Consider the following 14,488-nt stretch of genomic DNA (forward strand, 5'->3'; position numbering starts at 1 on the left):
TTCTCAGGATAATATTTTAGTTGACACCTGATGGATAGTCAACTCTTTTAGTCTCTAATTTTTTTCTAGTTGTGCCCTCCAGTTTTTCTCTTTTATCCTACTTACTATCTCCCATTATACTAAATTAATTTATTTCTAAAGCAAACCAAGATATTCACAAAGTATGCGTGTGTTCACAGACTAACAATATGAGTTAGATCTGTAGGATACTTTAAATATTATCTAATAAATGGGCTCTTCATAGAAATCCAAGCATTTCCTTCCATCTTTCACCAAGGAACTTCTACTCTTTGCAAATCACTGTGAATAGCAGTGAGACAGACTAGAGTAAGGGGAAGTTTGGGACTGAGACTCTTCCCTGATGTACCTCAAGAGCTCCATCGTAATTATAGTAAGTTAGAAAGAATGGGAATTTCCTCCCTTATGGGTAGAGCACCTGAGAATTAACATCTGTGTTAATTCTCAAAGGTCAAGGTCAAGGGACCTTGACATGCCCAGCTTCTCCCCCTGGTTCTAAGGTCATTGGAGCCAGGGAATGACATGCCCTCATCTAGCTCAGGAACCACATATGCCTCTCCCCACTAATTGATTATTGGATGGGAATCACCTTGTTCTCCCCTCCCCATAGATTATCATAGGTTTTTAAAGCACCCAAAGAGAAGAAACACACTCTCTCTGCTTCTGGTTTCCACCTGGACTTTACCATGCTTCCCTTTGTATTTCTCTTCCTTAACTTTTAATAAACTCCCTTTATACCCACATGTCCTGCCATGGATTCTTCCTGGTGGGTTACAAAGAATTTGGAGGTCTTCTGATCACAAACTACACCAGCACTGTTAATAGTAGTACCTTAGAAGCAGCAATGAATCCTGGAGTCACAATCCTGGAGCATAGATTACCAGGAAGTTTCTGGTAATATTTACAAAATCACTTTTTTTCCAGTGCTCTGGAGGTAACATCTATTTACTTATTTATTATTTTACTGTACTTTTCTTTTCTTTACTATTTTATTTTATTTATTGCCAGTACTACAGAACTTCTGTGTCATGGATTTGGGGAGCTGCAGGTTGGTAAAAGAATTTACCAAGACAAACAGTAGGAGAAGCAAAGATTTATCAGGACACCATTAAAAGAAGACAATGGTGGGTGACTATGCAAAAGAAGCACAGCATGCAGAGACAGGGTTCACAGTAAGTTTTATACCTCAGGTTAGGCCACTTTTGATTGGCTGTCTCTTTTTCTGTGGACCTTACTAATTGGTTGACTCTGACTGATAGGACTCTTCTGGATCATGGCTTGAATTTTGTATAGGCAGGAAAATCTTTGGGAGCTTAGCTTTTACTTCTGCATTCCATGCAGGACCCCAGTGGGAAGATCCACACTCCATTCCATCTGTTCATTGGTATTCCTTTGTTCACCATGTCTGCTTAAAATGAGGGCCTCCTCCACATTCTGTTCACTTTTTAGTGTGGTTACTCTGTGGATTTCTCATGGAGCCAATGGATTTATTTCCAATCTATTGTCTGATTCTCCTAAGGACTGGTGGAGGGGCAGGACTGGTGGAGGGGCAGGACTGGTGGAGGGGCAGGACTGGTGGAGGGGCAGGACTGGTTAGCAACCCTATTCTACAGGTGGAGACTTTACAATTCAGAGTATCAATGACTTATCCAAAGTCACATGTAGATAAATGAGAGATAGAACCTGAACTCAGATTTCCAGGGGGAAAAAGTGTGCTCACAAATATGGAATAAATGAAAATTTGATTTGCTGTACATCGTATGCTTGACAACTGAAAAAATAAAAATGGAAACTCTGTAATTTTCCCATTGCTTCATGAATGAATGAAAGAGTGGGCAGTTCTCTGCTGGTACCCCTGGTGACTTCTCAGACTGTAGAAGAAAGCCCTGGTACAGTCAGCTTTCACTGTGCCCTTAGTATCCTTCACCCTCCACTCCTCCACTGTCCCATCCTGCTTCATTCTTTTCTGTTGAACCAAAGAGGGAAGGAGCCCCTCTAGCTGTCTTGGCGCTTCCCTGAGACAGGGAAAAGCAGACTCTGGGCTGGTGGTGGCACAGTCTTGACACTTTCTGCCTTCTTCTTTGGTTGTGCTCTGCCTCTGGGATGAAGTTCAGAGTTCACTTACTTTTAGATTTATACTCCTATCTGGCATATAATACAAAGTGAATAAAGATTGAGAACCTTAAAATTAACTCTCCAGTCCTGGAAGAAAGGGATGGTCCCTCCAGTGTACTAGGGGAGAAAAGTGATGGTGTAAATATTACCTGGTGCCCCCTTTGTTGGATGGCTGTTCAGTAGAAGTACTTGTGTTCACATCAGTCAGTGGAACCTGTAGAGGCCACCGCATGTGCCACTGCATCACAACAGTTACCTACTTGTGTGGGTGTGCATGTGTCTCCCTAGTTGACCTGGGGTTTCCTAAAAGAGAAGTCCTTCTTGCACTGTTCCTAGCACATAAATGTTTATAGGCTCAGCTCAGTTTGAATCTGACTGACCTGCATCTTAGCTTCCACGTCCAAGATGAAGATGCTATCCTAGAATGATGCCTTGGGGTTTTCTTGAGGGGCAGCATGTCCTGCTGGGGCAACAATGCTCCCTAGAAGGGGCACATCTTGATTAAAATTTCAGCTCTGCTGCCTACAGTTTACCTTTTCTGTGCCACCTGTAAAATGGAGATCAGGTAAAAATGCTTGTCCACATTGGGGTGGCAGAGTGACTCAAGTGCCTCACAAGTGAGAGGCCCCGAATTCAAACCCAAGTACCTCCCTTCCCCTTCCCCCTCTCCAAAAAAAAGCTTGTCCACAACATTGGGTGGGGGGTTCAGTGACACTGAGAAAGTGCTTAGGAAATAGTTGCTGAATGAAGAGTTCTCTGATAGCTTGGAGTAGAAGCTTTGCATTTTGACAGGGCTTAGCCAGGTCTTCCTACACATCAATCTCTGGGGCATAAAGGAAAGACCCTGCTCCCTCTGTCTGCATTCTCCAGCTGAAGGTTTTGAACAGAAAATCACCAAGTTAGAGTTATGAAATATTGAGTCCAATGTGAGACTCTAGCTTCTGAAGTGCAATGTGAGTGAAACTGTCCTTATTTTCTCCTTTAGGCTGTTGATTCAGGTACAGAGATATCATGGTCTGTTTATGCCCCAAGACTTCCATGTGGAAGATGCTCCATATGCATTTGTTGTAAAAAAAATGACTCCTTCCTATTTAGGAGTTGCCTTTCTATTTCTTCAGGTCTGCAAGCTGAGTCTCTCTCTATGCAGGTGAACAGCTCTCGTGAAGTTAGCATTCCCTGCACATTCACAAGCTTGAGATTGGGATGAACTCAGTCAAATAATTCTTGATTGGAAAATTCTATTTTCTATATTAGGATGAAAGAAACTTGGTTAGTAGATGGATCAGAGAAGATATTCTACATATCTACTTCAATATAATTGCTTTCAGGAGACACCCATAATCTAAACTTCCCCCAAGTGGAATGGTTTTGTATTTGACAAGAATAGAGAAGACATAGACAATGCCAGAGATTACACCATTTTGCTTAAGTTAGGTCTATGTACACAGTTTAACAACAACAAAAACAAAAACTGCTATGGATTTTTTTATTAAATATTGAACTGAATTTTTTTTTAAAGAAGGAGCACAGTTTTATTATTCATATAGTTCTATCTTTATTTCTTGAATTCAAAATCTATTAAACATTTATTAAAATATTTTATTGGGTCTTATAAACATATTAGACAAAATGGCGAAACCAGCTGGGATATTGAATCTGAAATATTCTTGGATTGGTAGGTTCAGTCATTCTGAATCTTTCTACTTAAATATTTGGCTCAATTGAAAAAATGAGCCTAGAATTGTACTGTGGGCATAAATATAAAATGTCAGAAGACTATGTTCAGACTGGCTGATCCTTTTATGCTTTTATAAGCTCCCAAAAGTTGATTCATGACCGAGCAAAGTTGGAGACCCTGTATCATTTGGGAGTGTTCTTGTAAAAAGCTGATAAACTATGATAGTTGATTTTCTTAATTCTGGGATCACAACAATGAAACAATGGGCAGAAATCTCTGTCCTCATGGAGTACAATTCTGGAGCCAGAAATCTGAATCCAGAAGCTGGCAGGGCTTGGCTCCTGGAGGTGGTGGAAAGCAGCCTTCCTTGCCTTCTTCAGATTCCTTGAGACCACATCAATCCAATCTCTGCTTCAGTGACCATGTTGCTGTGTCTCTTTCTGTCTGTCTGTCTCATGGGCCATGGGTACTTCATCAATAACATTGCACCAACACTTACTAGGTAAAGCAGCTCATGACCCTTGGACCTTGCTACTGTTGGTGGACAGGGGGCCTGGGCTTTATTTCTAAGGCTTGGGGAAGGAAGTACATTATCACAAACCTTGGAAGAGTTTTTCTCACCTATGTCAATCATCCATCCCTGAAGAATTAAGGAAGAAAGAAGTAAAAATCTCATTGCTTTAATGAAGCTTGGAGATACTGCTACCCTCTGGAGTTGGGGTAGGGGCCTGGTTTAGTGACAACCAGATAAGTAGACCAGAAGAAATGAACCAAAAGCTCATTTACCTGACTGGTTAAGAGTTTGTCTGGGTAACAGGACCAATGGACAGGATCCATGAATTTCCTTTGAGTTTCTCAGGGTACCAGCTTTTAAGGGATTTGACACTTCCCAAGGTCTAGCAGGACCTTGTAGCTGGGCATGGTTGCCACCTCCTCCCCCCTCAGCTCATGCAGTCCTCCTATCCCATGGTGCGGACATGGTGATAGGATGGCATGGGTGAGTTTGAAGTGGGCATCTTCCAAAGCCTATAGACTCCTGACCATGCACTATTGGTCTGCATGCAGGGCATGAACCAACTCATAGTAGCAGTCAACAGGATGGACTCCATCCAGCCTCCCACAACACCACCTGCTGCCAGGACATCATCAAGGAAGTGAGCACCTATATAAAGAAAAAGTTGGCTATAACCTATAACCCTGACTCCATGGTCTTCATGCCTATGTTCAGCTGGCATGTGTCAACATCCTAGACCCCAGGACCAACAAGAGTGTGCATGAGTGTGGTGATCAGAAGGTGGAGACAGCCTTGGGTTGGTGTGCCAGGAACCTTGCCCCTGACTGACCTCCACTCTACATCTGGGCAGGTGTCCTTGTTCAAAAGCTGGAAGATGTAGGGGAAGTAGGGAACCACCACCTGGGTGACTCTGCTAGAAACTATGTCCCATCCACTGGCCAGGTCAACAAGCCTTGAGGCTGACCCTATAAGACATTTACAAAATTAGACATGACTGAGGGCTGTGTGGGACTGAGGCTAGTGTGCTCATTTAGAAATTAAGGAGTTGATAAGGTAGAGACTGACTTGTAGGGCTTAAATACTTCTTTGAGCTAAGATCAAAATACAAAAATACACAGAATTCCAACCTGTCTGATACATAGTTTACACAGAGCCACCTGGTGTGTTCCACCAGTTCTGTGTGTGGATCTTGTTCTTGAACCCAGAGCCAAAAGGACCTATTCCCAGAAACTGAGTTCTCACTGAGTGTATCTCTGCGTGGCTAACTTCCCTTCTTACCAAACAGACGTTGGCACTATGTCTGTGGAGCCAACTTCCTGAAACCTGGACTGGTGGTCACCTTTGCCAGGGGTACTTTATCACCAAGGTCAAATCAGTGTTGCTGTATCTTGAGGCCTTTCCCAAGGCCCTGCCTGGTGACAACAGAGGCTTCAATGTGAAGAATGTGTTTATGTAGGGAATTTGGCATAGGAATGTGGTTGGAGAAAGCAAGAAAGAATCACTCCCATCATGGAGACTGGCAGCTTTGTGGCACAGTAAGGCCTAAGTAGCCAAAGGCCTTGGGGGTATTGGTGGTGGTGGGAATGCTTAAGAATTAGTCTTGATTTAGACTGAAGCCCCAGGTATCCGTAGATTTTGTCTCAGTGCTAGACTGTCACACAGTCCGCATCTCTTGCAGTCTTGTAGAGCTGGAGGAAAAGATGGGGCAAGAAGCTAGAGGACAACTCCAAACCCCTGGAGTCAGGTGACATAGCTACACTGCAGATGGTCCCTGGCAATGCCATGTGAGTGGAGACCTTCTTAAAGTACTCACTTCTAGGTAAGCCAGGAATTGCTAACAAGTCATGGAAAGAAAACATTGTCTCCATTCTACAACTGAGGTGTGAGCAGAGGAGCACTCCTTTAGTGCCACTTCCCAGGAATCTCATTCTTTTCCTTCTCTCCCAATCCATTTTGCTGAACAGGACACAAAGCAAACTGTTGGAGTCATCAAGGTTATGGACAAGAAGTTCTCTACTGTGGAGAAGTCACCCAATCAGTGACAAAAGCCAGCAATAAATGAAGCCCATCATCTGAAGTTTCCTTAGCAATCCCCCAAATAACTTTACATTCTGTGTATATACTGAATAAAATTAATTAAATCTGACTAGCCATCTTGCTTCCTTCTGGGGAGGAAAGAATGAGTAGATAGGGACACTTTAGAGTAACTAAAAGCCATAGCTTTCCTGAGTTGTAAAGATAATTCAAGGTTCTCTACCTCATTCACGCCCAGGGTCTAGCCATTCCTTTGTGTCATTTTGCTCCCTTTCTAGCCCATTCTCCCTGTTAAGCTAGTAGGAATTTTTGTGATGTGAAGAGTACACTCACAATGGCGTAAGTGAGGAGGGATCTTGGTAGTGTCGATAGATTAGTACAACAAGGCTATGGCTCCTACTGTTGTGTCATCCAGAACTTAGAATAAAGCAGTACATGCCAAAGGTCTCTCAGCTAACAGGACAGGGTGGATACTCTTAATAGTTCATCTGGAAGTGTGGGCTCAGAAACTGGTAGACAGCAGACCAGCTCCATTAGGTTAATGTGCCTAGTGGGTGAGGAATGAATGGAGAGAACTTTGTAGCCTTTCTCCTTAGCTTTTTTTTTTTTTTTTTTTTTTTGTCAATTAATGGATGCATAAGGATGAGTCTTTATGGAGCCCAATATGTAAATTATGTGCTTATTTAGCATGTGCTAGGAGTGAGGACCCCAGTGTGCGCTCTTTATCTCATCTACTCACCCATCAAAGATTGACACTCACCATGTGCCAGATGGTGTTCTGACCCATGGACTTATTTAGTGGGTGGATACAGAAATTGATGTATGAGAAAATAAAATGTAGAGATGGGGAATAGACCATGAAGAGTGCAGAGCATGGAGATCACTGCAGTAATCCAAGATAGATGGCAACTTGGATCAGAGAGTTAGACATAGGGTTAAGTGGTGAAAGGTGATTCTCAATGTTTTTTCTAAGTGACAGACATGTTTAAAGATTGGCTACAAGGTGTGAAGAAGTCGTGTGATACTGAGGTTTTTAGCCTGTGGAATTACAAGGATGGGACCTCTGATGAGAGGTGGGATGGATTCCTACTAACAGAAATGCTGAAGTATTAGAAATGGCATGGAGTTTGGGGAAAGGTGCAGGCTGACTGAATCAGGGGAGTAATTCACAAGGAGGTAGCACCACTTTTCCCTAAGTACTTTCTAGGGCATACTAGTACATGCAGGCAGACTCTATCATCCTGGACGGGGATGTTAGCCCACTGCACAACATGATCAGTTTTTTCTTGGAAAGGCCGTCATGCTTGAAGCATTGAGAATGTTGGTTGTTAAAATGGCTCAATTCCCAAGAGGACTATGGGAATCTGTTCTGAATCAACTTGGGAATGCCATCACTTCCTGCCTAGCCCCAAGATTCCAATGTCCAAGGTTTAGAATAGTAGAGAGGTGTAGTTTTTTCACTGATGAATAACATCACCTGTCTTCCCTGTCAAACTGGCTCTCTCTCAAGTGCACATCTCATGGGAAACACTGGACCCTGTGCAAACATAGAAATAATAGCAGGATGACATATCAGAGCTGTCACCAGGCCAGACATCAAGAGGTTCACCTGTCTCCAGTGTTGGAAGGCCTGTCAGATTCCAGATGTTGTCAACATGAATCAGTGCCTACTGGGACCTGCACCAAGCTTTGGATTATCTCAAGCCTGTCAATGTCATTAAAGGCCACCCAACCTGGATGCAGAGTTTAGCAGGTACAAGGGTTGTGGCAGGGATAGGATGCAGAATGATCACCTATTGTATTCTCCACTTCCTTCCTGAGTCCTGTGCAAGAGTAGTCAGCTTCATCCAGAGCACTTTAGACTTCTATAAATCAGAAGTCTAAAATGATTGGGTAACATTTAATCTAACAACCTCTATGTCTCTAATATGCACTCAGTAAACATTTGAGCAATACTGAATGAATACCACTATATATTTGCTGAAATTAGTGAATGACTGAATGCCAGTTCACGTTTTATTAGCATGTCAATTGCACAAAAGGGTTTCATTGTGACGTTTCCATACATGCACGTAATGTGCCTTGATCAAATTCACCCCCTTTATTACTTTCTTATCCTCTTATCCTCCATCTCTCCCATTAAAAAAATTAATGGGTTTCATTGTTCTATTTTTGTACTTGAATATAAAGTACTTCAATTATATTCACACTCCATCACCCTCTCCTTTCACCTTCTCTCTTCCCACTGCTTTTGCCCCAAAATATTCTCCCTTTTATATTCATGTCACCTTTTTTTCATTTATGTCTAAATTCTGTATGTGAGAGAGAACACGTGGTCTTAGTTGTTCTTCTTCTGGCTTATTTCTCTTAACATGATGATCTCCAGCTCCATCAGTTTTCCTGAGAACAACATGATCTCACTCTTCTGTATGACTGAATAAGTCAGTTCACTCTTAACTCTCAAGAATTATGGCACTTATTACTTAGAAATGGTTTAAAAATTAGATTGAAAAGAAACTTAAAATATAAATTAATCCTCTAAGCTCAGTCACTGGGGAAGAGTGGAGCTCAAAAACACCTGTTGAAATGAATGGAACAGAAACTGTTGCTGGTAAGAGGGATTGTTTCATTAGAAATTGTGAGCATTTTTGTGCAGCACTAAAAAAAGAGTCACTCAAAACTCTAAGTTTCACATCAAACTGTAGCTGTAGCAGTGCCAACTAGTCCATAAAGGCTTCAAACTTTTATCTGACAAGTAGAACTTTCTAGTCATTCTTTCGTGGGCCAGCAGCAACTGTGCCTGGTGGTCCAGGGCCCCTGTTTGTTCTGAACATAATGTAAGCATCTTGGCCAGTCACAATTATTGGATTCATTTTTGGGGCAGATATCGGAAGCTTCATTGTTAGATTCCTTGCTGCTGCTCACCTGGTGGCGCAGTGAAGCAAGTGTCATGCTTCCATTAGCAGTCCCTAATAGTCAGTTCTTTGTGTTATTTGATAACCTCTCAGCAACCTGTCCTTTCAGTCTCAGATGAGCATCTCTCGTTTGTGTGACAATATCCTGGCAGTAGGCTTCAGCTAGCCCGATGGGGGGGACAATCCTGTGGAAATGACTCAATAGGATGGACTCCTTAGGCTTGGCTGCTGGACTCACTTCTTCATCCAGGGAGGTACCTATGCCATAGTTCTCTTCAACTCACAAGTCTTGAACTTCACTCATTTCACCAGTTAAACTATGATAAATAACAAACCTTTTGGTGCTGACTGGAGATGAACATGGTTGGGCCTGTCTGAGGCTTGTGCTAAAGTCCCCTGGATGGGGGCTTTGAATCATTCTTTCAAATGCTAAATAACCACCTGTAGTATGTATATTCTTAGTTTCAGCGCTTTGAACTCTCAGTTTACTCTACCCTACTGTGTAGAGCAAACTATCCTTGAAGACCACATAGTGTTTGGAGACATGGCACGGGGAGACCTTGGATCTACTGTTCTCTGAGAGGTCATGCTGCCACCCTGTTTACCAGAAGCCAGATGTGTTTTCCTGGCAGCAGTTTCCCCTCCAGTCATTGTTCAGTGATAAGGAAGCCATCTTGCTCTCTCTCCATCACCCTCAGTGTAAAGTATGCTGTGCTCTATAGTGCCTGCTCCCAACAGCCCCTGGCTGTAGAGCTACCTAGGCCACCTCTGCCTCAAAAGGAAACACCCTGGCTCCCAGGTTTCTCTATGTCCCTGTTAGATAGCATGGCTCTAAAAACCTTTCTTTCTGTTAGCTCTAAGCCCATCTCCTTAAGCCAATTTGGGAGACTCTGCAACTTGCAATTCACTCTCTGGGGCTATATGTGCTCAGAACTCACTGGGCCCAGCCACTCAGCAATCCAGACTGAAGTCTGTGGGTTCTTGATCTTTCAGACTCACAGCAGTTACACTGAAACTGGAGTTTTAGACCCCACCCAAACTCCTGAGGTTCCACGTGTCAGGCCCAGACATTCATCCCTATAAGCCAGATAAAGAGACATGGTGAAGGGCAGAGAAAGATTTAATATACAGTTCATACCCACCACAGGAAGAGGCAAAGTACACATTTCAGCCCATCTTCAACACTGCAGTGTACAGACATGAGCTGTGGGTTTAAATAGACACAGAATTTGGTCAGGAAGTGAAGTATGCATATTAAACAGTCCTGGTCAAAGTATAGGTGATCATCATGGAGAGGTTCTGGACAAATTGTTATCCTTGCCATCACTTGAGGGGAGCAATCTGGTCAGGAAAAGCAAGTCACTGTTGCCTAGGATCTGTCCTGTGGAGGCTCTGCTGTTCTTTCTTAGGGAGCACTTTCCTCCATCCTGCCTTGCAAACATGTTACTGATTAGTTCAGTCCTGTCCTTCCTGAATTTCAAGGTGTCTGCAAGGTGAATGACTTAGAGCAAAGTCAGATACAAAAACAGAGATAGGAATTGTAAGGAAATATAGGCCCCAAAAGTGACCACGTGGAGAGTAGTGATCTGACCAAGATATTCTTTATTTGCCGGGTAGGAGAGGGAGAGAGCAGAGAGCCAAGAGAGAGAGGGAGAGAGGGGCAGGGACTTAAATACCCCTCAGTGAGACTCAGCATGATCTGAGTGGTTAGGATCTTATGGTTTATGCTGATTGGAGGTTGGGGCAGGAGGAGGATTCAAGCTGGACTTGAGGCAGGACTGTGACCCTGGAAAGCAGAAGCTTAAGGGTGCAGTAAGAACCAAAACCTATCGGCACCATTATTGCCAACATTCCTCCCTTTTTTGTTTGTTAAGGAAGGGGGGCGTTGTGTTTGCTCTGGCTTCTTCGAGCTGGCAAGGGGTGGCATAGGGGAAGGGAGGATCAGTTGGCAAACAATGTTGGGGTGGTGAGCCTCACGATGGCATACAACCAGCCTCCAAAAATGAAGCTTTCCTCTTCCCTGAAGTTGATGAAGGTCCCTTGCAGCCACAGGTCATAAAGAGTCTCGAGCCAATCCTCCGACCTCTGCATGGTGGGTATCAGCCAACTGGAATGCCAGGCTCTTGTCCCAATTTTGGTTTATTTGTGAGCCCAAGAAAGGAGTTGGTGCTGTTTAACAATAGCAGTTTAAACACCTGTTACAACCCCACACTTTGAAACCAGAAGGATGGGTTCATTCAGAAACTCACTGATGACATCTGCAGTTAAATTGGGCTAGGCACAGTCTTGCCCATTCATTTCTCACAGTTTGGGAAGGGAGACAGAAGGTTATGACATGAGGGGAGACATGCTGTGATGGGGGCATCTTCCAGGGGCTTTGGAAGAAGGAAGAGGTCAATAATGAAGTTTGAAAAATCAAAGAAACTGCCTCGTCTAGAAGCATGTTCAAAAGTCTGAAGAGAAGCAGCAGGGAGGACAGTATAACTGACTTGCAGCCAGGGAAGGGGAGGATGGGCAGCTCAGGGAAGGGCCTTAGTGACAAGGTGGGGCGTCTGAACTTGGTACTGAGGCAGAGAAGAGCCATGGAACGCTTAGATAGGTGCTTTTCCTCTACGTGAGAAGTGCAGGCTTTCAGTATTCTCAGAACTTAACTTGGGCCCTCATGCAAGACAAACACCATGACTAGACCTGATCTCATAGTTGCATTGGCCACTGGAAAAGCAGGAGTCCTCTAGCCACTCTCATTAGGCCTGAAAAAGTCCAGTCATGATGGCATATGTGTCACTGGCACAGAAATAAATGAGCAAGACTCTACCAGACTGAGACAGGCTTTCCCCTGGATAGAAGCTAAATTGAAATTCGGAAATGATTCTCTTCATTTGTCTGAATACAAATGATTTCTTCTTGTCATATTAAACCAAGTTCCAGATATTGGAAAGAGAAATTCAGGCTGCCATTGCCATTCATGCAAACAATTGGTGTTTTGGCCTTGTGGGGGATGTCCCAGCTCATGTTTACCAGCTGTTTGCATTTGATGATGACAACATAATACAACTGAGAAAAGTCACCCGATGGGAAAATCTGTTTTCCTTCTGTTCTGAAAAGAAAAATTCCACCACATCAGACAGAGCAAGTATGTCCGGCATACACAGATAGCAGCAGAGTGAGATTCTCAAAGAGAAATCTGCTCCCCAGCCCTATCCTCTTTACCTTTTTAGATCAACTAGGGGTTAGAAATATTTCCAGAGAAAAATTTCCACCTTGCCCACATTCCGTTTCCCACAATTATCCAAGTCCTAATTATTCCTGTATTGTCTCTGCCACATTAGTTGTATGAGACAATGGTGTGTAGGACAACGGTGCATAACTCAAACACAGGCCAATCTAAAGGAGAAACTGGCAGAGGGCTCATGGGAGGATTACATTATTCATGAAAAGACATCAGAACAATTGGAGGATAACATTAGATTTTAAATCACAGCGGCAATTACAAGACAATTATCCCAAATGGTATAATTGCCACAGTGATGGGGTGTGGGGCAGAACTTACACAGCATTCATGTCACTTTCTGTGCCATCATGAACACTGGTCTGTACATTGTAAAGGGGTAATTCCACAGAAGAAACCATTTGTATTCCATATTCCCAACCCCCACACAGCAAGCAACCAGAGGCTGAATGAAAACTGTAGCCTGAGGCCAGGCTTAAATCTATCAGAATCCCTTGCCTGCTTACTCCACAATGTTTTGCTGTCAGTTACTTGCCCTGTTCTTGTGAGAATTTCAGTGCAGCACAGAACTTTAATTCTGCTCCTAGATGCAGTCCCTTACACTCTGCAAGGGGCAGTGGTTAGACAAACTGGGTTTTAATCATTGTACTAATAACTTTAGTATCTGCCAGTACAAAGGCAGGTACCAGCTACTCAATGCATATGATGGACATGCAAGACACCTTCATCTTATTCAACTTAACCCCAATGAGTCCTGGTTTTCACACATTCACTTATTCAGCACATGTTTATCTAGCACCTTGTACAGAGCTTGGATTACAAAAACAGAACCCTGCCTTTGTGGAGCTTATCTCATGAGAAGAATTTTGCACAACTCTCAGAGGTACAATGGACTCTCTATGGCACCAGCAGAGCAAAAATGCAAATTGGGATCAAAATATTGTCACCTCTTTTTTAAGCTTACTTCTTTCCATCTACTTCTACTTCTTTCTCCTTTCCTCCTTTGCTGTTTGGGCTTTAGATCTCTGTGTCTCTTCAAATCAACTCAACAAACATTTCTTAAGCCCCTATTAATTTGGCAATATCCAGCAACATTTAAAATGGATAAATCCTTTGATTCTACAGTTATACTATTAGATCATTATAGTATAACATACTTAACCAAGATTGCTAAAATATGTTTAATGATTTTCATTGCAGCTTTGTTTTTGATACAGGAAACAATGTAAAATGTACCTTAATAAAAAGGTCATTTAAAAAATTAGGATGCATTCATACAGTTAGTTATTGCAGCTGTTAAAAGAATGTTCAGATTATGGAAAGATGTTCAGGATCCCATGAAGTAAAAAAGGCAAGTTTCAAAATAGGGTAGACAGTCAAATCCCATATTTGTTAAACAAATTTAATATATATATAGCAAAAAGACTGGAAGGTTATGAATGAAAAGACTATATTGGGGTGCCTGTGGGGAAATTAGTCTTCTTTATTTATCTTCTGATTTATAGTTTGTACAGATTACTTCTATAGGTAAAATAAAAATAGATGAAGAAGAAGCACCAGACTGCTAAGTAAGAGGGCATGGCTTCCTGTACTTGAGGAATGTGATGATTAAATTAATGTGTTAACTTGTCCACACCTTTGATCTAATATTATTCTAAGAAAATGTTTGTGGATGAGATTAACATTTAAATCAGTGGACTTTGAGTAAATCAGATTGACCCCCATAATAAGGATGAGTCTTAGCCAATCAAGGCTTTAGTCAGTCAGTGGTCTCACCCAATCAATGAAGACTTTAATAGAGCAAGGACTAACCTTTCAAGCAAGAAGAAATTTTGTCAACATACTGCCATTGACACTCTTCCCCAAGCCCACCTACCCCACCAGATTTTGTACTTACCAAGCTTCCTCAATCACTTGAGACCATTTACTAAATTACACTCCCTCCCTGACTTGTTTCTGTTTCTCTGGCAAACCCTCATTACTAA

Source organism: Castor canadensis, chromosome 1 (genome assembly GCF_047511655.1).
Source record: "Castor canadensis chromosome 1, mCasCan1.hap1v2, whole genome shotgun sequence".
NCBI lineage: Eukaryota > Metazoa > Chordata > Mammalia > Rodentia > Castoridae > Castor > Castor canadensis.